This window comes from Arvicanthis niloticus, chromosome 20 (assembly GCF_011762505.2).
Source record: "Arvicanthis niloticus isolate mArvNil1 chromosome 20, mArvNil1.pat.X, whole genome shotgun sequence".
NCBI lineage: Eukaryota > Metazoa > Chordata > Mammalia > Rodentia > Muridae > Arvicanthis > Arvicanthis niloticus.
Window position 1 is genome coordinate 22,855,804 of NC_047677.1, and position 22,754 is coordinate 22,878,557.

General features: G+C 41.7%; 1 pseudogene; it reads left to right on the forward strand.

Moving 5' to 3' along the window:
• The first annotated feature begins 814 nt into the window (after positions 1–814).
• On the forward strand, positions 815–19,468 carry LOC117724713 (cyclin-dependent kinase 4-like; annotated as a pseudogene).
• The last annotated feature ends 3,286 nt before the right edge of the window (positions 19,469–22,754 follow it).

Here is a 22,754-nt window from a genome sequence, read left to right on the forward strand (position 1 = left end):
GACTGTAATATATTTTACGCACTAAACGTATCACAATGGCATTGTGCTGTATTATGTTAATTTCTAATTAATTAAAAACTTCATTATTTTTACCTCGTAGAATGGTAACATGCTTTCTGAAACATTTAGTAGTGCTTAACAAGGGAGGGAGAAAAACATACAAGAGAGAGGAAGGACTGTCAGTCAGAGGCAGAAATCTACTGGTGCTTTGCTAAATGGACATAGAGGTAAGCTGCCTTCTATTTTTTCTTTTTTTTTTTTTTTTTTTTTTTTTTTTTGAGACAGGGTTTCTCTGTGTTGCCCTGGCTGTCCTGGAACTCACTCTGTAGACCAGGCTGGCCTTGAACTCAGAAATCCGCCTGCCTCTGCCTCCCAAGTGCTGGGATTAAAGGCATGTGCCACCACTGCCGGCATAAGCTGCCTTCTAAATAACCCATGTTGGTAGACTACTGCTGCTCTCAGCCCTGGTCAGAGAGCTTGTTTCCCCAGCTGGTGATGGCTAATGCAGAGACTTCTTGTGGAAAGTGGAGAACAAATGACTATTGAGTCCCCAGTCCTAAATGGAACATCTATGACACACTCCCAAGGTCCAGGGAACCTTGTAGAAAAGTCATTGTAGAGAATTTAAAAGCCAGTGGCAGCTATGGATAACTACATAAGACCCATGCAAATGTGGGCTCTTTAGCATTCCATCATATGGAGTTATGGTTATAAAGCCACACCCTTTCTCCAGGAGCCTACAGAAACTAATGTGGGGGTGGGGCTAATCACTAATGTGATTTTCTTCAGTGATGTAGCCTCATACTCCAGGAGAATGACAACTATTCATGCTTATACAGGAAACCCTAATTATATTCAGGATGAAACAGGTATGAAAGTAGAAGGAGAGTAATTCCAGAAGAAAAGAGAGTCATCAGAAGTGGGAGGTGGGTACGGGGAGATAGTGAGGAGTAACTCGAACACTTATTGTAGATATATATGGAGTTATCAAAATGATGTTAAATTTAAATTTGTTTGTTTTTGAGACAGGGTCTCACTATGTAGCTCTATCTGTCCTAGAACTCACTATGTAGACAAGGTCCAGAGATCCACCTGCCTCTGCTTCCTAAGTATTGGAATTAAAGGCATGCAACATCACTCAGCTTAGATTATTTGTAATAAGCCCAAAGTCCTTGCATATGCAATTTAGACACTCAGTTTTGTGTGCATTTAGGAGCTTGATTTTGTAAACCACAATGCTTTTTCATCAGCTGTGGATGATGACAGAGGACTTGGGGAATGAACTTGAGAGTTGTCATTGTACTGTATCACACTTTTCTAGGTCTCCTGCTCCACACTGGCAATCTGTAGTTATGGAAACATTAAGTCCCATCATCAGATAATCTCATTATCCCAAGTTTCTACCAGCCTTCAAGTTTCATTTCAATCTCTATAGGTTACATTTAAAAAGATAAAACCTTCACGTTCAATAATCTCTCTCTCTCTCTCTCTCTCTCTCTCTCTCTCTCTCTCTCTCTCTCTGTGTGTGTGTATGTGTGTGTGTGTCCCTCTCTGTCTCCCTCCCTCTCCTCCCTTTCTCCCCTCCCCTCCTCCTTTCTGTTCTTTTCCCCTCTATCTTAGAGTTTTATTTCTGTGAAGAGACACCATTGTTGTGGATAGCCCTGGCCTTATGCTAATTCCACTTTCCTGGGAGGGGCTGCAGAGGAGGAGTGAGTCAGTACACAGGTGACTTCTATTGAACCTACTGCACACCTTAATTTGTAAAATAAAGGTTAGAGTCAGTGATGGGGCAGAGAAGGGGAGGTGGAGAAATAAAGGTTGGTGGGAAGAGAGAGAGAGAGAGAGAGAGAGAGAGAGAGAGAGAGAGAGAATGATGATGGAGGGGGAAGACAAGACAAGCACATGGCTTGAGAAACTCAAAAGTTATAAGGGTCTCATAGCTGGGGAATAGAGTAGTGTAGTGGTGAATCTGCCCAATCTAGGCATGAAGCTTATATTCATAATTATTGAGTTGTATTTTCTTTGACCGGTCTTATTTGGGTTGGAGATTTACCTCAACACACCATGACCACAACAACTCTTGTAAAGAAAGTATGCTGGCTGGTTTTGCATGTTAACTTGACATAAGCTAGAATCATCAAAGAGAAAGGAACTCAGCTGAAGAATGGTTGTAAGACATTTTCTCAATTAGTTATCAACAGGGGAGGGCCCAGTCTATTATAGGTAGTGCTATCCCTAGGCTGATGGTCCCAGGTTCTATAAGAAAGCAGGTTGAGCAAGCCAATAAACAGCATTCTTTCATGGCCTCTGCATCAGCTCCTGTCTCCTGGTTCCATCCCTGCTTGAGTTCCTGTCCTGATTTCCTCTAATGATTGACTGTGATGTGGAAGTATAAGCCAAATAAACCCTTTCCTCCTCAACTAGCTTTCTGGTCATGGCGATTTTGTTGCAGCAATAAAAATCCTAACTAAGACAGAAAAGGATTTCATTGGGGCTGACTTACAGTTTCAGAGCTTTAGTTCATTGTTTTCATGGTGGGAAGCATGGCAGCATCTGGGCAGACACGGTGTTGGAGAAGGAACTGAGAGTTCTACATTACGCACAGACAGCAGGAAATAAATGTCACATTAGGCGTGGCTTGATCGGTTGAGGCCTCAAAGCCCACCCGCAGTGTCACGGTTTTTCCAAGCAGGCCACACCTACTCCTATAAGGTCATATCTCCTAATAGTGTGACTATGGGCCTATGGGGGCCATTTTTATTCAAACCATCACAACCTCTGTGTCCTGTCCTCATCCCCACCCTCTCTCCATCTCTCTCTCTCCTCTCCCCTCCTCTCTTTCTTTTTTCCTCCCTCACATCTTCCTGAGATAAGGCTCTCACTATGTATCCTAGGCTTCCTTTGAACCCGCAATTTCCCCGTCTCAGTATTCTGAGTCTCGAGATTACAGTGGTATAACTATACCTAGAAATAGAAAACATTTCCTGATTTTAGTTGTTTATACATCCATGTAGTCAGGACCCGTAAGATGTGGTGCCTTACCAAATAATACTTCCTGCTAGTCAGCTATGACCTATCTACATGTAGTACAACCTGTTGTGCTTTAACTTGTCCTGCTGCTAAGGGCCAGTTCATCTGAAATGATCTGCTGAACATAGGTGTCACCCAAACCCAAGGCTGTCTGCAGTGATAAAAACTCTGCCTCAAAAGAATCTCTTAATGTGTTTCGCAATTTGAGTGGGTTACTGGCCCCAATGTCCATCCTGTGCATGAAGTTATCAAAGCTTAAACAGTGATTCAAAAGCCACCTTTAAGGATAAATAGGTCAGAGAGCAGTAGCCCTGAGCTTGGTAGTAAACATCAAGAAATTGGGAAATAAAATTTTTTAAGAACATGAATTTTAGGATGCTTTGAGAAGTTCTCTCAAACCACCATAACCTCAGATGTTTGTGCTAAAGAAGTAAAAGGGCCAAGAAGAAAATATTAGTCAGGCCTGGGCCTCCACTCACTTCAATAATATGCCTGGCAGAAAAATCATTACCCTTAGGGGAAGTCTGGATGAGTGCTAGGCAGACAAAAATTGGCCTCACGAAACTGACTCAGCTTGCCAGCCCACATCACGAGTACACATCACTCATGTCTCCTAACTTTGAATACCCCCCCACCAGTGTGTGTGTGTGTGTGTGTGTGTGTGTGTGTATGTGTATGTGTGTGTGTATGTGTGTGAGAATATGAATTCTATGCAGTATGATATATGTTTGTCTGACAAGTCAATCAAGAATCAAAATTAAATGTAACAGGAAGTATGAGTCTTAATGTCCTCATAAATGGTTGTTTCTCCACTACGTCATTCATTTATGTTATCTAAATGCTAACATTAAAGTTTTTACTAAGGTTTACGTCGAATACATCTGTATGTGTGTCCCCTTGTGCTTTGTATGTAAATATGTATGTAGTCATGTACATACCTGTGGGTCTTTGTATATAAATAATGATGGGAATTTTTTTTTCCTCAGATGAACTGATGTTGACCTCTAATTGTGGTTCAGAAGAAACTTTATGTTCTGCTTTTTCTTTGGAGAAACGAGAAGACTACTAAGGGTGGTGGTGGAGTGTTAGGTAACAGTGGGTGGAAAATTCGGGGATATTTTCCTTTATAGTCTTCCAAATAAGTCTGTTTGTGTCATGGAGAGTTCCCTTGAATAAACATCTTTGTGAGGACATACTTGACTTTCAGAAAATTTTACAAACATTTTTCATTAAGGTATTCAAATAAACTTCATTTTTAATTATAACAGCTACAATTGGGCATTTAGTCTGCTTGGCATTGTGCCTGGTACCCTCTGCATCTCTCATCCATGTAATGCCAAAAGGTGGATACTGATATCTTCAGAAAGCTAAAACCAAAGAGGCTAAATACCTTGCCTAGAGTTATAATATACTACACAAAGATTTTGAGAATAGACCCAAGTGGCTCTATGGTGGTTTGAGTAAGAATGACCCCACAGGCTCATATATTTGAAGGCTTGGTGCCCAGTTAGTGGATCTGTTTGGAAAAGATTAGATGTGGCCTTGTTGAAGGATATGTGTCACAGGGGAGGGGGTGCTTCGAGGTTTCAAAAGCCTGTGCCATTCCCAGTTACCTTTTTTTCTCTGTCTGGTGGCTGTGGATCAGGATACAAGCTCTGAGCTACTGCTGCAATGCCATACCTACTAGCCTACTGCTATACTCCCTGCTGTGATGGTCACTGATTCATCCTTTGGAACTGTAAACCCAAATAAACTTTTTATTCTATAAATTGCCTTGGTCATGGTGGCTTAGCACACCGACAGAAAAGTAACGCAAGCAGGCTCCCACCAATGGATACCTGTCATTGTGACATGAAGGAACCTGGGTATATGAGGTTTGTTTTATAACTGTTCTCTTTTGATATGATCTTGTCTACAACAATTGAGGGCTGTGTGGGAACTTGAATGGCTAGTTTAACAAAATCTGGTAACATTCCAGAGAGTAGAATTGCTATGTGGAATTATACAGGCCTGCTATAGGCTTGGTACATATTTGCTTTCTCACTAGATCATACCAAAGTATACTTTCACCTATAGTTTATTGTTGCGGCCCTCTCCACTCCACGCTTGGCGGCCACTGTTTCCCAGCCCAAGCTGCCACTCCTGTCTGCGGGTCAGGGTCTAGCGAGAGAGAGAGAGAGAGAGAGAGAGAGAGAGAGAGAGAGAGTGGGGATAAAGGGGAAGAGACTCGAAGAATGGAGACAAGACAGAGGTTCTGATCAAGTCTCAAGTCTCATTTATTGAAGGGAAATCTGGGGGCAATAAACAACAAAACAAAATATGTGGGATATCAGAATGTGCTTCAGCTGTTGTAGGCTGTTGAAAAACAAGTCTCACGTCAGGGTATATGGCTCAAGATGGCTGCAAAGCTGATACCCTCTTTCTGCTAAAAGTCGGCTCATAAAGTCATAAAATTTTATGAGAATGTGTACTTGCCCATACCCTCATATAACGCTTATAATCATCTAACCTGAGAACTCCAGGAAAATTGGTCAACTGTAGACTTGGGTTACCACTTGTTTGTATAGTCATTCCTACTTACCTGACCCTTTTAGTCTTCTGATCCATTTAGGTCACAGATTCCCTTCACTGCATTTCAGATTCATTTCCTTTGGAGTCATTCTGGAGAAAACTCATTCAGACAGCTCAATTAGGTTAACTTGAAAAAGTTTAATTGTCTTCAATGACTGGTATTCTATGACATCATAGACACAGCACCAAAAGTTCCCATCACATAGGCAGAACTGTCTCCTATGTGTCTCCTGCTATCTGAAGAGCTCTGAAAAGGAAAGGTTACCAACCACAGAATCCTAGAAAGAAAACCACAGACCCCTCCCGAACTCCCTCTTTTCTTCTTATCTCCATAGTGACCTGAACATGTGTTCACCTCAGTAAAGAGCTTTTTGTTTATTTATTTTGTTTTGTTTTTGTTGTTTGTTTGTTTGTTTGAGACAGGGTCTCTGTATATAGCTCTAGCTGTCTGAGAACTCACTACGTAGACCAGGATATCTTTGAATTCACAGAAATTTGCCTACCTTCCAAGGGCTGGAATGGCAGGTTATCCAACTTCTCTAGGGCAAGGACAGGCTGAACATCTATTGTCTTAGGGGGATTTTTTTTTCTAGGATATAACTAATACACAAGAAATAAGAGTATCATGATATCATTTTAAAATTTCTGTTGTGGTTTTGACTATTAGCTAGTCTTTGGAACAATTGTTGTGAGGATCAAAGAGAAATGTCACCCTGTTCTCATCCTATGGAATGTATGAATCTGTCTAGCTCTGCACAATCCAATATGGCAGCCACTAGCCATGTGTGACTGTTGAATACTTGAATATACAGCTAGTTGAGTTTTCAAAAACATGTTGAAATAGCATTTTGGACATACTAGATTAACTAAGAGTGTGGCAGAAAAATTAAAGGTGTCTGCTTTTGTTTGAAGTGTGTTAATATAGAGATAGAATAGTTGCAAATTATATGTGGGTGAAATGATTTAATTCAAATCATCTGAGTTGATGGTAGAATAAGAATGTTCCTGAATTATGTAGCCTTCGATCATTACCCTGACCCAGCTTCTCCTTTCCGTGAAGCCCACAGTTGGCTGTAGTAACCACACAGAGTGTTCAGGCCTCCCACAATCCTGGACATGAAAGACTCATTGATGATAGCCCCTCTGCAGTCTACGATTACCAGACTCGGATTGCACAGCTAGCTAGAGGTTTCAGATTCTTCACCAAACAGCCATATCCGAGTGTTTCAGCAGATGCCTCTCTTTTCACCACCTCACATTAATTACTAGTTTTGACTCCACAAGGAATGTCTTTCCAAAGCAAGATTCAAAAATAATTCTACTTAATTGAACAGTGTGAACTTAGGAAATTCACCAATTCTTTCCTGTTTACTGTCACACTGTTTGCGTTGGCAACCAAAGAGCAATGTTCCTTCTCCTCTTTCTCCTTCATTCTTCAAAAAGATCAAACCACTCCCACTCCCTGGGTTCTGTAGCCAAAAAACCAAGTCATCGTTTTGTTTTGTTGGTTTATTTTTCTTAAAATCTTGCTTATTTCAGAACCATTTTAAGCCAAAAATATGTTTACTTCTCCATTATTTAATAAAACAGTTGAGTATTTTTGTTTGCTTGGGGTGTGTGTGTGTGTGTGTGTATGTGTGTGTGTGTGTGTGTGTGTGTGTGTGTATACATATGTATGGAAGCCAGAGGTCAACCTTTGAATCTACATTTATTTTTAAAAGGGGTCTCTCACTACCCTGGAACTCACCAAGTAGGTTGAACTGGAGGGCTAGCAAACCATGCCCCACTGCTCTGGCCCAGGGAAGCCCCTGTCTGCTTCCCCAGTATTGAGAGTACAAGATTGTGCTACTATGCCCAGATTATTCATGTGGATTCTGGGGCTGAAACTTTAGTTCATGTGCTGAGCACTTTACTGACTGAGCTATCTCCCAGTCTAAGAACTGAAAATGGAAAGAAAACAGTGCAGTTGGTAACATCCAAATCCCTTAAAGGACACCTCTCAGCTGTGCTTAATAGCAAATTCCAGGAACCCACTTTTTTTGAATTAGTCAAAGCTTGTTAAGAATCATGTATGTACATGTCTGAAGATGCATTAAAATCAATCCCCTCTGGAGTCCATGTGTGTCAGAGAGAGAGAGAGAGACAGAGACAGAGACATAGAAGAGAGAGGAAAGGAGAGAGGAGGGAAAGAGGAGGGGAGGGAGAGAGGAAGGTAGGAGGGGATAAGGGGAGGGAGAAGAGTCAGTGAAGATGGAGAAAATGCATAGCTGACAGCTTTTCTACTTTTTGATATGTTTCTTTTTCTGTATTCCTCAAGATAAAGCTGAGTTGTCAGAAGAATTGATTCAAGTTACTGATAAACCACACCAAAGGTACAAAAAGGACTGGATAACTGTTGGGCCTTGGACGAGGTAACTCCATTTAACCTGTGATCTTCAGTCAGGTAGCACACAGGTAGAGGGTGTGATTAGCAAGTCTCCACCTCCAGAGATTAAAATATTAATGTTATCTAAAGGGGGGCGTAGCTAATTAAGTTATTCCCACCCCCTTTCCCTTTCCCTATAAAAAGCCAGGCCCCCTGACTTTTGGCAGGGAGCGTGCACCATCTACACCCACTCACCACGCCATGAACAATAAAAGCTTTGGAAAACGGGACTCCATGTGTCTCCTGGGCCTGCCACTGCCAGGTTCCCAGCCTTTGGAACCTTGAACTGCAGCCGCCAACCCACTGCGGCTGTTTGAATGTGGGACCCTCTGCCGGCAGTTCGGGCTGTTGGACCCCGCCGGACCTCTCCTCCCCCCTGCCCCCACCCCTCCTGTGATATTTTTTTCCCACAGATAACCAAAATGTCTGGATTATATGTGGAAGAGCCTCTGGGAAAAAGGCAGCCCAGACCCTGGGATGGAGAGTTCAGGGTAGACAGTGGGATAAGACACCATATGTAGGAGATATGTAGAATGAAAAATTATAAAGGCCATTTTATGAAATATGTAGACTTTTTCTTTGCCCTTAGACCTGAGCAGAAAAATGCAAGTTCCAGAAAGTGGAACTGAATGTAAGATTTTCATTACCCCAGGACACATTCCAGGTGAAGGACACTGCCCCTGAATCAAGCCTCAAGCAATAGGCCCACCTATGGGTGGGAGAGGCCCAAGGCAGGAAGACACATTCCTGACTACAGATAAAGGTGCTGCCACCTAGGTGGGGCTATAGCCGGAAGATAGTTAATCTGAAATAGTTGGTAATGGCAGGATAGGACACAATGACATGATAAAAACCACATTTTTGAGAAGAATGCAGGGTGATTTCCACATGACACTAACCATTCAGGGTGGGTTTCTCTGGAATGTTTCACTGTTCTTATGTTATGTATCCTTGGCAACCCCTCACCCCCTCCCCACTCCCCTGGTTTGTGGTTTTTCCCTTTAAAACCCTCCACGGACTAGATGTTGGGGTCGGACCCTACTCCTGCTTGAGTAGGTGGTCAGACCACTGGCTGCCAGCTCTTTTCCCTAATAAACCTCTGCTGATTGCATCCAGGTATGGTTTCTTGTGATCTTTGGGTGGTCGTGATTCCTTGAGACTTGAGGAAGGGTCTCCTGAGTATGAGGGTCTTCAGATACAGCTATACCTTGTAAAGGGTAGGGACTGAGGGATACTGGGAGAACCTGGGGGCCAAGGCCATTTTGATATATTATATAAGCTCCTCAGCCATTTGCCCCAGGTTTGAAACTTAACACAGGACTTACATTAAAAAAGCTAGAAGTGGTGACATATACCTGAATTTCTTTGGAAATTCAGTTGTGTCAGATGGTGTTTTGCTGGGGCAAACATGTGAGAGAGTGTTTTCCTGAAGCAGACACAGGTCAAAAGATGTTTCACAGGCAGACTAATTTCACTGAAGCAGTCTCTGGTGAAAGGACGTTCTGCTAAAGCAAACACATGAAAGGACACCTGATGAAGGGTTCTTCCCTAAGGACATGCATGTATTGGTTCGTATTGCGAAGTTGAGCTGCACTTCTTGCTGCTTCCATGGACTCAGGCAGATTGGCAAAGTGATGTCAGCTGATACAGACTCATATGGAGTTTTGCTAAGACAGAGTCACATGCTGAGGCAAGACACATGGTGAGGCAAGACCTGTAGAGGACACATGATAGTTGGAGAGAGTATAAATAGGACTCAGTGGACTGTTAAAGAGGCTTGCAAGTAGATCTAGCCCTGCAATGCTTCTTAGTCTCTCCTCTTATCTGCTTCATTGAGAGAGGCACAGCAGAGAACTTCTCCTGGCATCCTTGCTGGTCTGAATCCCTCTTGCTGACTCATGCTGGTTTGACTGAGGCCTGGCTGTGTCTGCTGGGTCTTGCCAACACTGCTGGCTGCTGATTCGTGTTTGCTATCCCACTATACTGGACTGGACCTCTGGTATATTTGTGAAGTATCTGAGAGTGGATCGAGATGCCACTGCTGACCTATGAACTAAACTGCTGTTTTCCTGACAGTGCAGATGGGATTTGCTCCAAAGACCTATTTCTAAACAGGTCCACTTTCTCTGTATTATAATAACCTTTCTTTCCCATGACCTCTGGCGAGAGGTGGGCTAGAAGAAAGGTTAAAGCGTTTAAGAATCAAGATTAAAAGTAGACTTTGAAAAATTAAAGCTGGGCTGGAGACATGGCTTAGTGGTTAAGAGCAGTGACTGCTCTGTCAGAGGTCCTGAGTTCAATTCCCAGCAACCACGTGGTGGCTCACAACCATCTGTAATGGGATTCGATGCACTCTTCTAGTGTGTGTCTGAAGACAGTTGCAGTGTACTCATATAAATATAATAAAAAAAAATCTTAAAAAAAAAAGAAAAATTAAAGCTTACATATATCCTTAATCCCAACACTGGGAAGGCAGACCAAAAAGACCTTGGGTCTTGATCAGCTAGTTGAGCCAATTTGTCTCACCTAAAGAGACCCCTTTTTTAAAAATTGGATATTCTTTTATTTACATTTCAATTGTTTTCTCCTTTCAAGGTCTCCCCTTTGGAAATCCCCTATCTCATCCCCCCACCCCGCCTTATGAGGATGCTCCCCCACCTACTCAGCCACTCTAGTCTTCCCTGGCATTCTGGGGCATTGGAACACCCTCAGGCTCCAGGGCTGCTACTCCCACTGAAGTCCAAGAAGGCCATCCTCTGCCACATATGCAGCCAGAGCCATGGGTCCCTCCATGTGTACTCTTTAGTTGGTAATTCAGTCCCCAAGAGTGCCAGGGAATCTGGCCTGTTGACACTGTTGCTCCCCTACATGGGGCTGCAAAACCCCTCAGCTCCATTAGTCCCTTCTCCAGCTCCTCCGTGTGGGATCACGAGCTCAGTCCAATGGTTGGCTGTGAGCATCCACCTCTGTATTTGTCGGGCTCTGGCAGAGCCTCTCAAGAGACAGCCATATCAGGCTACTATCAGCAAGAACTTCCCTGCATCCAAAATATTGTCCAGGTTTTTGAGTGTATATGGGATGGATCCCCAGGTGGGGCAGTCTCTGGATGGCCTTTCCTTTAGCCTCTGCTCCACACTTTGTCTCCATATTTCCACTTGTGACTATTTTGTTCCCCCTTCTAAGAAGCACTGAATCATCTACACTTTGGTCTTCCTTCTTCTTGGGCTTCATATGGTCTATGAATTGAATCTTAGGTATTCCCAACTTTTGGGCTAATATCCACTTATCACTGAGTGCATACTGTGTGTGTTCTTTTGTGATGAGTTGCTTCACTCAGGATGATATTTTTAAATTCCATCCATTTGCCTGTGAATTTCATGAAGTCATTGTTTTTAATAGCTGAGTAGTATTCTATTGTGTAAATGTACCACATTTTCTGTATTCATCTCTCTGATGAAGGACATCTGGGTTCTTTCCAGCTTCTGGCTATTATAAATATGGCTGCTATGAACATAGTGGAGCATGTGTCCTTATTACATGTTGAACACCTTTTGAGTATATGCCCAAGAATAGTATAGTTGGGTCCTCAGGTAGTACTATGTTCAATTTTCTGAGGAATCACCTGCCAGACTGATTTCCAGAGTGGTTGTACCAGCTTGCAGTTCCATCAGCAATGGAGGAATGTTCCTCTTTCTCCACACCCTCACCAGCATCTGTTGTCACTTGAGTTTTTGATCTTAGCCATCCTGACTGGTATGAGATGGAATCTTTGATTTGTATTTCCCTGATAACTAAGAATGTTGAACATTTCTTTAGGTGCTTCTCGGCCATTTGAGTTTCCTTAGTTGAGAATTCTGTTTAGCTGTGTACCCTATTTTTAATAGGGTTATTTGGTTCTCTGGAGTCTAACTTCTTGAGTTCTTTGTATATATTGGATATTAGCCCTCTATCAGATGTAGGATTAGTAAAGATCTTTTCCCAATCTGTTGGTTGCTGTTTTGTCCTATTGACAGTGTCCTTTGCCTTACAGAAGATTTGCAATTTTATGAGGTCCCATTTGTCAATTCTTGATCTTAGAGCATAAGCCACTGCTGTTCTGTTCAGGAACTTTCCCCCTGTGCCCATGTGTTCAAGGCTTTTCCCCATTTTCTCTTCTATTAGGTTCAGTGTATCTGGTTTTATGTGGAGGTCCTTGATCCACTTGAACTTGAGCTTTGTACAGGGAGATAAGAATGGATCAATTTGCATTCTTCTACATGTTGACTGCCAGCTGAACCAGCACCATTTGTTGAAAATGCTGTCTTTTTTCATCTGGATGGTTTTAGCTTCTTTGTCAAAGATCAAGTGACCATAGGTGTGTAGGTTCATTTCTGGGTCTTCAATTGTATTCCATTGGTCTACCTGCCTGTCATTGTACCAATACCATGCAGTTTTTTATCACTATTACTCTGTAGTACAGCTTGAGGTCAGGAATGATGGTTCCCCCAGAAGTTCTTTTATTGTTGAGAACAGTTTTTGCTCTCCTGGGTTTTATTATTCCAAATGAATTTGATAATTGCTCTTTCTAATTCGATGAAGAATTGAGTTGGAATTTTGATGGGGATTGTATTAAATCTGTAGATGGCCATTTTTACTATATTAATCCCGCCAATCCATGGGCCTCGGAGATCTTCCCATCTTCTGAGGTCTTTTTTAATTTCTTTCTTCAGAGACTTGAAGTTCTTTTCATACAGATCTTTCACTTGTTTGGTTAGAGTCAAAACAAGATATGTTATATTGTTTGTTACTATTGTGAAGGGTGTTGTTTCCCTAATTTCTATCTCAGCCTGTTTATCTTTTGAGTAGAGGAAGGCTACTAATTTGTTTGAGTTAATTTTATATCCAGCCACTTTGCTGAGTTGTTTATCAGGTTTAGGAGTTTTCTGGTGAAATTTTTGGGGTCACTTCAGTATACTATCATATCATCTGCAAATAGTGATATTTTGGCTTCTTCCTTTTCAATTTGTAAGACTTTGACCTCCTTTTGTTGTCTAATTGCTCTGGCTAGAACTTCAAGTACTATATTGAATCAGTTGGGAGAGAGTGGGCAGTTTTGTCTAGTCCCTGATTTTAGTGAGATTGCTTTAAGTTTCTCTTCATTTAGCTTGATGTTGGCTACTGGTTTGTTGTATATAGCTTTTTACTATGTTTAAGAATGGGCCTTGAATTCCTGATCTTTCCCGATACTTTTAACATGAAGGGATGGTAAATTTTGTCAAATGCTTTTTCAACATCTAATGAAAAGATCATATTTTTTTCTTTGAGTTTGTTTATGTCGTGGATTATGTTGATGGATTTCCATATATTGAACCATCCCTGCATCCCTGGGATAAAGCCTACTTGATCGTGGTGAACAATCCTTTTGATGTGTTCTTGGATTCAGTTTGTGAGAATTTTATTGAGTATTTTTGCATCGATGTTCATAAGGGAAATTGGTTTGAATTCTCTTTGTTGGATCTTGTGTGGTTTTGGTATCAGTGTAACTTGACTTCATAGAAAGAATTGGGTAGTGTTTCTTCTGTTTCTATTTTGTGGAATAGTTTGAAGAGTATTAGTATTAGGTCTTTCATGAAGGTCTGATAGAATTCTTCATTAAACCCATCTGGTTTTGGGATTTTTTTTAGCTGGGAGACTTTAAATGATTGCTTCTATTTCTTTATGGGTTATGTAACTGTTTACATGGTTTATCTGATCCTGGTTTAACTTTAGTACCTAGTGTCTGTCTAGAAAATTGTCCATTTCATCCAGACTTTCCAGTTTTGTTGAGTATAGGCTTTTGTAGTAGGATCTGATGATTTTTTGAATTTCCTCAGTTTCTGTTGTTGTATCTCCCTTTTCATTTCTGAATTTGTTCATTTGGATACTGTCTCCATGCCCTCTGGTTAGTCTGACTAAGGGTTTATCTATCTTGTTGATTTTCTCAAAGAACCAGCTTTTGCTGATTCTTTGTATAGTTTTTTTTTTTTTTTTTTTTTTTATTTCTACTTGGTTGATTTCAACCCCGAGTTTGATTATTTTCTGCCTTCTACTCATCGTGGGTATATTTGCTTCTTTTTTTCTAGAGCTTTCAGGTGTCCTGTTAAGCTGCTAGTGAATATGCTCTCCAGTTTCTTTTTGGAGGCACTCAAAGTTATGAGTTTTCCTGTTAGTACTGCTTTCATTGTGTCCCATAAGTTTGGACATGTTGTGCCTTCATTTTCATCAAATTCAAAAAAGTTTTTAACTTCTTTCTTTTTTTCTTTCTTGACCAAGTTATCATTGAGTTGGGTGTTGTTCAGCTTCCATGTATATGTGGGCTTTCTGTTGTTCTTGTTGTTATTGAAGACCAGCCTTAGTCCATGGTGATCTGATAGGATGCATGAAACTATTTCAATCTTTTTGCATCTGTTGAGGCCTGTTTTGTGACCTGTTATATGGTCAGTTTTGGAGAAGGTACCATGAGGTGCTGAGAAGAAGGTATATTCTTTTGTTTTAGAATGAAATGGTCTATAGATATCTGTTAAATCCATTTGGTCTATAACTTCTGTTAGTTTCACTATGTCTCTTTTTAGTTTGTGTTTCCATGATCTGTCCATTGATGAGAGTGGGGTGTTGCAGTCTCTCACTATTATTGTGTCATTTGCAATGTGTGCTTTGAGCTTTAGTGAAGTTTCTTTTATGAATGTGGGTGCCCTTGCATTTGGAGCATAAATGTTCAAATTTGAGAGTTCTTCTTAGAAGATTTTTCCTTTGATGAATATGAAGTGTCCTTCCTTATCCTTTTTGATAACTTTTGGTTAATAGTTGTTTTTATTTGATATTAGAATGGCTACTCCAGCTTGTTTCTTGGAACCATTTGCTTGGAAAATTGTTTTTCAGCCCTTTACTCTAAGGTGGTATCTGCCTTTGACACTTGTTGGGAGCCAACTTTTAGCAGAAAGCAGCTATCAGCTTTGCAGCCATCTTGAGCCATATACCCTGACGTGAGACTTGTTTTTCAACAGCCTATAACAGCTGAAGCACACTCTGATATCCCACATATTTTTATTTTGCTGTTTGCTGCCCCCAGCTGCAAGGCATGTGGTTCACGTGCTATCCATGCCATACATGCCTATAAGGTGCACGTGGTATCCACGCCTGTAAAGCTTATGTCATATCAACCCCTGCAAGGCAGGTGGTATCCACACACCTACAAGGCATGTGGCAAAAGCGTATAAATACCCCAGATTTTCCTTCAATAAACGAGACTTGATCAGAACCTCTGTCTTGTCTCTATTCTTCGAATCTCTTCCCCCTTATCCTCTCTCTCTCTCTCTCTCTCTCTCTCTCTCTCTCTCTCTCTCTCTCTCTCTCCCCCCTGACCCGCAGACCGGAGCAGCAGCTTGGGCCGGGAAACAGTGGCCCCCAAGTGTGGAGTGGAGAGGGCCGCAACAGACACTGAGATGTGTTTCTTGTATGCAGCAAAATGCTGGATCCTCCTTACATATCCAGTCTGTTAGTCTATGTCTTTTTATTGGGGAATTGAATCCATTGATGTTAAGAGATGTTAAGGAGTAGTGATTGTTGCCTCCTGTTATTTTTATGTCTGTGTGTCTATCTTTTTGGGGGGTTGCTGAAAGAAGATTACTTTCTTGCTTTTTCTAGGGTGTAGTTCCCCTCCTTGTATTGGCATTTTCCATCTTTCATCCTTTGTAGTGATGGATTTGTGGAAAGATATTGGGTAAATTTGTTTTTGTCATGGAATATCTTGGTTTCTCCATCTATGGTAATTGAGAGTTTTGCTGGGTATAGAAGTCTGGGCTGGCATTGGTGTTTTCTTAGGGTCTACATGACATCTGCCCAGGATCTTTTGACTTTCATAGTCTTTGATGAGAAGTCTTGTGTAATTCTGATAGGTCTACCTTTATATTTCCTGGATGTTTTGAGTTAGGAGTTTTTTTCATTTTGCATTTTGTTTGACTGTTGTCTCAATGTTTTCTATGGTATCTTCTACACCTGAGATTCTCTCTTCTGTCTCTTGTATTCTGTTATTTGACCTTTTTCCCTTATTGCTTTTAATATTCTTTCTTTATTTTGTGTATTTGGTGGTTTGACTATTATGTGCTGGGAGGAATTTCTTTTCTGGTCTAATCTATTTGTATTTCTGTAGGCTTCTTGTATGTTTATGGGCATCTATTTCTTTAGGTTAGGGAAGTTTTCTTCTATAATTTTGTTGAAAGTATTTATTGGCCCTTTAAGCTCTCGTCTATACCTATTATTCTTAGGCTTGGTCTGCTCATTGTGTCCTGGATTTCCTGGATGTTTTGAGTTAGGAGTTTTTTTCATTTTGCATTTTGTTTGACTGTTGTCTCAATGTTTTCTATGGTATCTTCTACACCTGAGATTCTCTCTTCTGTCTCTTGTATTCTGTTGGTAATGCTTGCATCTGTATCTCCTGATCACTTTCATAGGTTTTCTATCTCTAGGGTTGTCTCCCTTTGTGATTTCTTTATTGTTTCTACTTCCATTTTTAGACCCTGGATGGTTTTGTTTAATTCCTTCACCTGTCTGGTTATGTTTTCCTATAATTCTTTAAGGAACTTTTACCTATGTTCTCCTATATTTCTTTAAGGGAGTTATTTATGTCCCTAATGTCCTTTATCATCATCATGAGATGTGATTTTAAAACAGAGTCTCACTTTTCTGGTTTGTTGGGGGTAACCAGGGCTTGCTGTGGTGAAAGAACTGGGTTCTAATGATGCCAAGTAGCCTTGGTCTCTGTTGCTTATGTTCTTGCCCTTGCCTCTTGCCTTCTGGTTATCTTCGGTGTTAGCTGGTCTCGCTGTGTCTGACTGTGGCTTGTCCCTTCTGCAAGCCTGTGTGTCAGTACTCCTGGGAGATCAGTTTTCTCCGTGATGAATTTGGGTATGGGGAGGTATGGTACAGGGTCAGCTCTGGGTGCAGATGGAATAAAGAGACTCTTTTAAAAGAATAGTAAGATGGCCAATGACCAATAAGATACCTGATATCAATCCTTGTCCTACACACACACACACACACACACACACACACACACACACACACAGAGAGAGAGAGAAAGAGAGAGAGAGAGATAGAGAGAGAGAGAGAGAGGAGAAACTGTAGTACAGCACTTTGATTTCAACATAACACATACACAGGTGGCAAAGGTAAGAGGAAGCAGATAAGAGTTCTTCCATATTGTCATTGACCAGGATTCCTTGCTACTTCCCTTTGTTTGCAAATATATGTTGCTCTAAGCAATATATGCTTCTAAGTGTTGGTTTTTTCTCATTTTACTTATAGAGTGACAACTGTTGGTATGTGAGAAAGTTTTCTTTAACTAAAACATTAGGCCATAGTCATTCTCAGTAGCAGTCAATGACAGAACAATTCCTGTGGTTGCAGGTTGGATGTGATTTGACTCTGTCCCAAAGGTTCTTATGTTGGACACTTGGTCCTTAGAACAGCTATACTGAGGTTATGGACGTTGTTAATAAATGGTGCTTAATGGAACACATATATAACTGGGGCAGGGGTGCACCTTAATGAATGGATTGATGCTAGTCTCACCACATAGACTGAGTTTTGCAAAAGTTAGTGTGGTGATTGAATATGTTTGGCCCATGGGAAGGAGTGCTATTAGGAGGTATGGACTTATTGGAGAAGGTGTAGCCTTGTTAGAGGAAGTGTGTCATTGTGGGCGTGGGCTTTGAGCTTCCTATGCTCAGGTTCTGCCCAGTGTGGAAGAGAGCTTCCTCCTGGCTGCCTGAGAAAGGCAGTCTTCTTTTGGTTGCATTTAGATCAAGATGTAGAACTCTTGGCTCCTCCAGCACCAAGTTTTACTGCATGATGTCATGCTTTCTACCATGATGATAAAAAACTAATCCCCTGAAACTATAAGCAGACCCAGCTGAACATTTGTCTTTACAAGAGTTACCTTGGGCGTTGGTCGAATGGTGAGGGTGGAGGTGAGGGGGATTCACTAGCTTGCTACCTGTGTCTATGGTGTGGTCAGTCTGATGTATGGTGCCACAGGAATCAGCTCCTGGGCCCAGATGAAGGGCCACCTCCACAGCTCCTGGCCCAGTGTAAGGAGATCCTGTGCTCTAAGAATGGCTTCACTCAATATGAACCAGTGGCTGAAATCGGTGTCAGTGTCTAAAGGGGTGGTGTACAAAACCTGAAATTCCCACAGTGGCCATTTTGTGACTCTTAGGGATTTGAGAGTTCCTGATAGAGGAACAGCTGCATGGCTTTTTCATCAGCACAGTTTGTGAGGTGGCCTTATGGAGGAGGCTGGAAGACTTTGACCATCCAATATTGTGGAGAATTTTTGGGGCCTCTTCTAGAAACTTGGCAGGAATTTGACATTGGGCCAGGACACAGAAGTAAGCTCAGGCAGGAATCTGATTTTGGGCTAGAACAAAGAACTAGGCTTCAACACAAGTTTGACTTTGGACTAGGACAGGGAAGTAGGCTCAGATATCTTGGTCATCCTGAGAAGCCCTTAGGAACAGTGATCACTGGACTTTATTACCCTGCTTGTTCCTTGACTATTTGTGTTTATTGTCTTGCTTGTTTCTTAACCTAGAACTGACCTTATTATCTGCATGTAATTAAAATGGTATAAAGGTAAATTGGGAAAAAATAAACCCGCTTTAGCCTTAGAACTGGCTGGAGTCATGCTACAGTGTTGTCTGTCTTTTTTTTTTTTTTCTTTTTTTCTTTTTAATCCTCACTCCTGCCCTGAAGAACCTGTTGACTGACCGAGCTGGCTTGGTTACAATATTATATGACTGATGAATGTCTGTGCTAACTGATCCATCTAGTGTATGAGCATATAGACCAGGGCCTAAGGACAAACCTGGACAAAGCACCCCCACCAGGCTTGCCAGTTGCTACCATCAAGGATCTGACGTGTCAGGTTCTAAGCAGCCTAGATATTCTTCAGGTAAATTGCATTGCTCAGTGAGACCTGAAACCAGAGAACATTCTAGTGACAAGTAATGGGACAGTCAAGCTGACTGACTTTGGCCTAGCCAGAATCCACAGCTACCAGATGTCCCTCATGCCTGTGGTTGTTATACTCTGGTACCCGGCTCCTGAAGTTCATTTTTAGTCTATATATGCAACACCTGTGGACATGTGGAATGTTGACTGTATCTTTGCCGAGTGTTTAATCAAAAGCCTCTCTTCCATGGAAACTCTAAAGCTAAACAGTTGAGCAAAATCTTTGATTTCATTGGATTGCCTCCAGAAGATGACTGGCCTCAAGAAGTACCTCTACCCCAAGAGCTGTTGCTCCCAAAAGGCCTTGGCCCTGAGGTGCTGCTGTTAATGCTGACTTTTATCCTACATAAGTGAATCTTTGCCTTCAGAGACCTGCAGCACTCTTATCTATACAAGGAAGAAGGTGATCTGTAGTGAGAACAGTGGCCGCCTTTCTCTGCTTCTGGACAGAATCTTCTGGAGGAAATCTCACTGAAGTGCCAGGCTCTGCCTTCTCCCGAGGCTGTGGAGACACCCCAGTTTTTCTTTGTTTGTTTGTTTTTACAGAGAGTAGTTTAAGCCTTAAATGTCAATTCACCTCTTTCCCTTCCATTTCTTTACACTATGGTGGGCATATCTTATATTCTCTTCTCTGATTTATATTGATATATTTTTTTATATATAAGACAATAAAATAAGGAGAGAGAGAGAGAGAGAGAGAGAGAGAGAGAGAGAGAGAGAGAGAATGAACAAACCTTAGTCATGGTGTCTCTTCACAGCAATAACATCCAAATTAAGACAGAACGGACTGGGGTATTGCTGTGATAGGTCTGACCATGTTTTTTGTTTAGAAGAATTTGGATTTTGTGGCTTTGGATTTGGAAAGCAGTGAAATGATTTAAGTGGGCTTAATGAGCTATCCTGGTAGGAATATGGAAGACACTGGTGCTGAAAGTGATTTGAACTCTGGGGGTCTCTCTCAAGAGGTTTTAGAGGAGAAGAATTTTTGTATGTTGCTTAGAGATCATTCTTGTGATATTTTGGTAACAAGTGTAGCTGCTTTTTACCGGTGTCCAAAAAGTCTGCCTGATGTTAAGGTAAAGAGATTTAGATTAATTGCACTGACAAAGAAAGTCTCAAAAAAGTCTAGGTTAGACTAAAGAGTATTTTGATCAAGCATAGCAAGCATAGAAAGGAACAATACAAAAATGTATGGCTCAAAGAATAAAGGGGCACCAGGAAGCAGAATGGAGCTGAATCCTGTGTTCAAGGATATTAAATGGAACTGGGGGAGTGGTGACCTCAGGGTAAGATCCCACCAGATAAACTTATTGTTTATGCTTTGGCAGTTGAACAAGGAATAGTTACATACCACATTAGGCATTACTATGATCTGACTATTATTTTAATTTAAACATAAAGAGATATGATTGTGTCAAGTTGACAAAAGACGGATTGTGATGGCTATTCTCAGTTGTCAACTTGATTATAACTGGAATAAACTACAGTCTAGAACTTATAAAGATCTTGTGAAAGGTAAAAAAAGGCTTAGGTCCAGATGTGACGGTACATGCTTTTAATCCCAGTATTCAGGAGACAAAGGCTTCAGATCTCTGAGTTCAAGGTCAGTCTACAGAATAAGTTCTAAGACAGCCAAACTTAGGGAGTGAAAGAGGTGAAAAACAGAAAGCTGGTGATGATACAATAGGACAAGGGGGGTTGGAGAGATGGCTAAGTGGTTAAGAGCACTAACTGCTCTCTCAGAGGTCCTGAGTTCAATTCCCAGTAACCTCATGGTGGCTCACAACCATCTGTAATGGGGTCTGATGTGCTCTTCTGGTGTGTCTGAAGACAGCTACAGTACTCATACATAAAATAAATAATTTTGAAATAAATAGAACAAGGGGGCCATGTTTTAGTCCTGGCAAACAACAGAGTTTGACAGCTTCAGCCATGTGGCTCTAGCTTTAGAGTCAAGAGTAGAAGAATTTTCTGGGACAACTCATGCTGGTTAGCTGGAGCTAAGAAATTAGATTAAGAAGAGACCAATATCATTAACATAAAATCTTCTGGGAAGGGATTTCTGAGAGTATAAAGAAGCTGTGTTCCAGAGACAGATATTGTGCTGGCAACTGGACTTGGTAATATGTAAGAATCATCCAGGTGGTACTGGTTTTGAAGGCATGAAGGGGTCATGAAGAACAGCCAAGGCTTAACACTGTGAGAGACCAGGGAAGACCACTGATGAATTGCAACTGATCAGTTGCAATTGATAACCCAGGACTGAAGGGGTCATGCAAAATAGTTGAGGCTTGGCACCATGAAGAGAGCCTATGAGAAACTATTGGTGAAGCCTAGTTGCAGTGGAAGACCTTAGTGTACTGGAGATGCCAGTACCATAGGATGATCACTAAGAACAACAGCAGCAGTAGAATGCAGCCAATCAGAGCCTAGAGTACTACAGAAGGCAGAGCTGAAGAAGTGACCCAAATGCCTTTTGGAGGATCTCAGAATATCATGTATGGATCTTAGACATTAGAGAAATAAGCTTAAAAAGTTAAAGTTGCCTTGGTTATTCTAATATTGTAATATTAATAATTTTGGTTATTCTGTTAGAAATGCCAGAGCTGTGTGATACCTGTCCGAGGAAAGTTGCTAACAGCCCAAGAGAAAGAAGTTTGTTGTAGTCAACAAAGATGAAAGGAGTTAAAGATCTGAAAAGTGTTTTGGCCTTAGACATGGAGATACAGAGTTTGGAGTTTGCCCAGCTGGTTTTCTGTCTTGCTTTGTGTGGGGCGGTGGGCTGTGAGAAGCAGCTGGGTGCTTGGTCGAGCATGAGCTTGGAACCCTGGACCCTTATTGGACAGCAGGAGTTCAGCTCTGCTCCCAGGCCCTGGTTCTTTTCATTTAGCTTCAGCCCTCCAACAACCACTCCCACAGAGAGGGACCATCAGTCATGAGGAACAGTGCCTCAGGCTCTCCCACATGCAGATGAGGTATCTCCAAGCTCTCAGACCAATCCAATAGGCATTATCTGCTGCCAGACCCTAACCCACCCTGAAACTGTATATAAGGGCTCTATTTAGGGGAAGTAAAGTGCTCAAGAATCATCCTGGTGTCCGAGAGTTTCTGTCACAAGAGCTGTAACACTTGGGGAGAGATCTGCTTTCCCAGAACCTGCCTGGGACATCAAGCTACCTCCTTGCCAGCTAGCCGGCCCCTTATTGGCCCAGCCCAGGGAATCTCTCCTCCTGCTCGCATTTTGGGTCCTTTGGCCCCTACCTCCTGCATCAGGCCGGCCAGAGACCTACAGACAGTGGAGACACAGACCAGAGGCAGCGCGGAGACAGTAGCGAACCTTTCCTGCTCTCACCCTGTCCCCAGCCAGGAGATCTTCGTGGGACACCCTCCAGAACAAGGGACCTACAGCTTTGGTCATGTATTTCCTCACTTTGATGTTTTGGATTGGTGATCCTATGATGTTGGAAGTATGCAATCAGCTCTTTGATTTTAATTTTATAGGGGATTACAGTTCAGTTAAGTGATTGCATGAATCTCAGAAGAGATTTTGAACTTAAAACTTTTAAACATCGTTGAGAGTGTGATAGACTATGGGGACTTTTGAAGTTGGTCTAAATGTATTTTGCATTATACTATGGCTACATATGGCCCCCAATAGACTCGTTTGTTTGAACAAGCCCATGGGGGTTAGGGAGTGTAA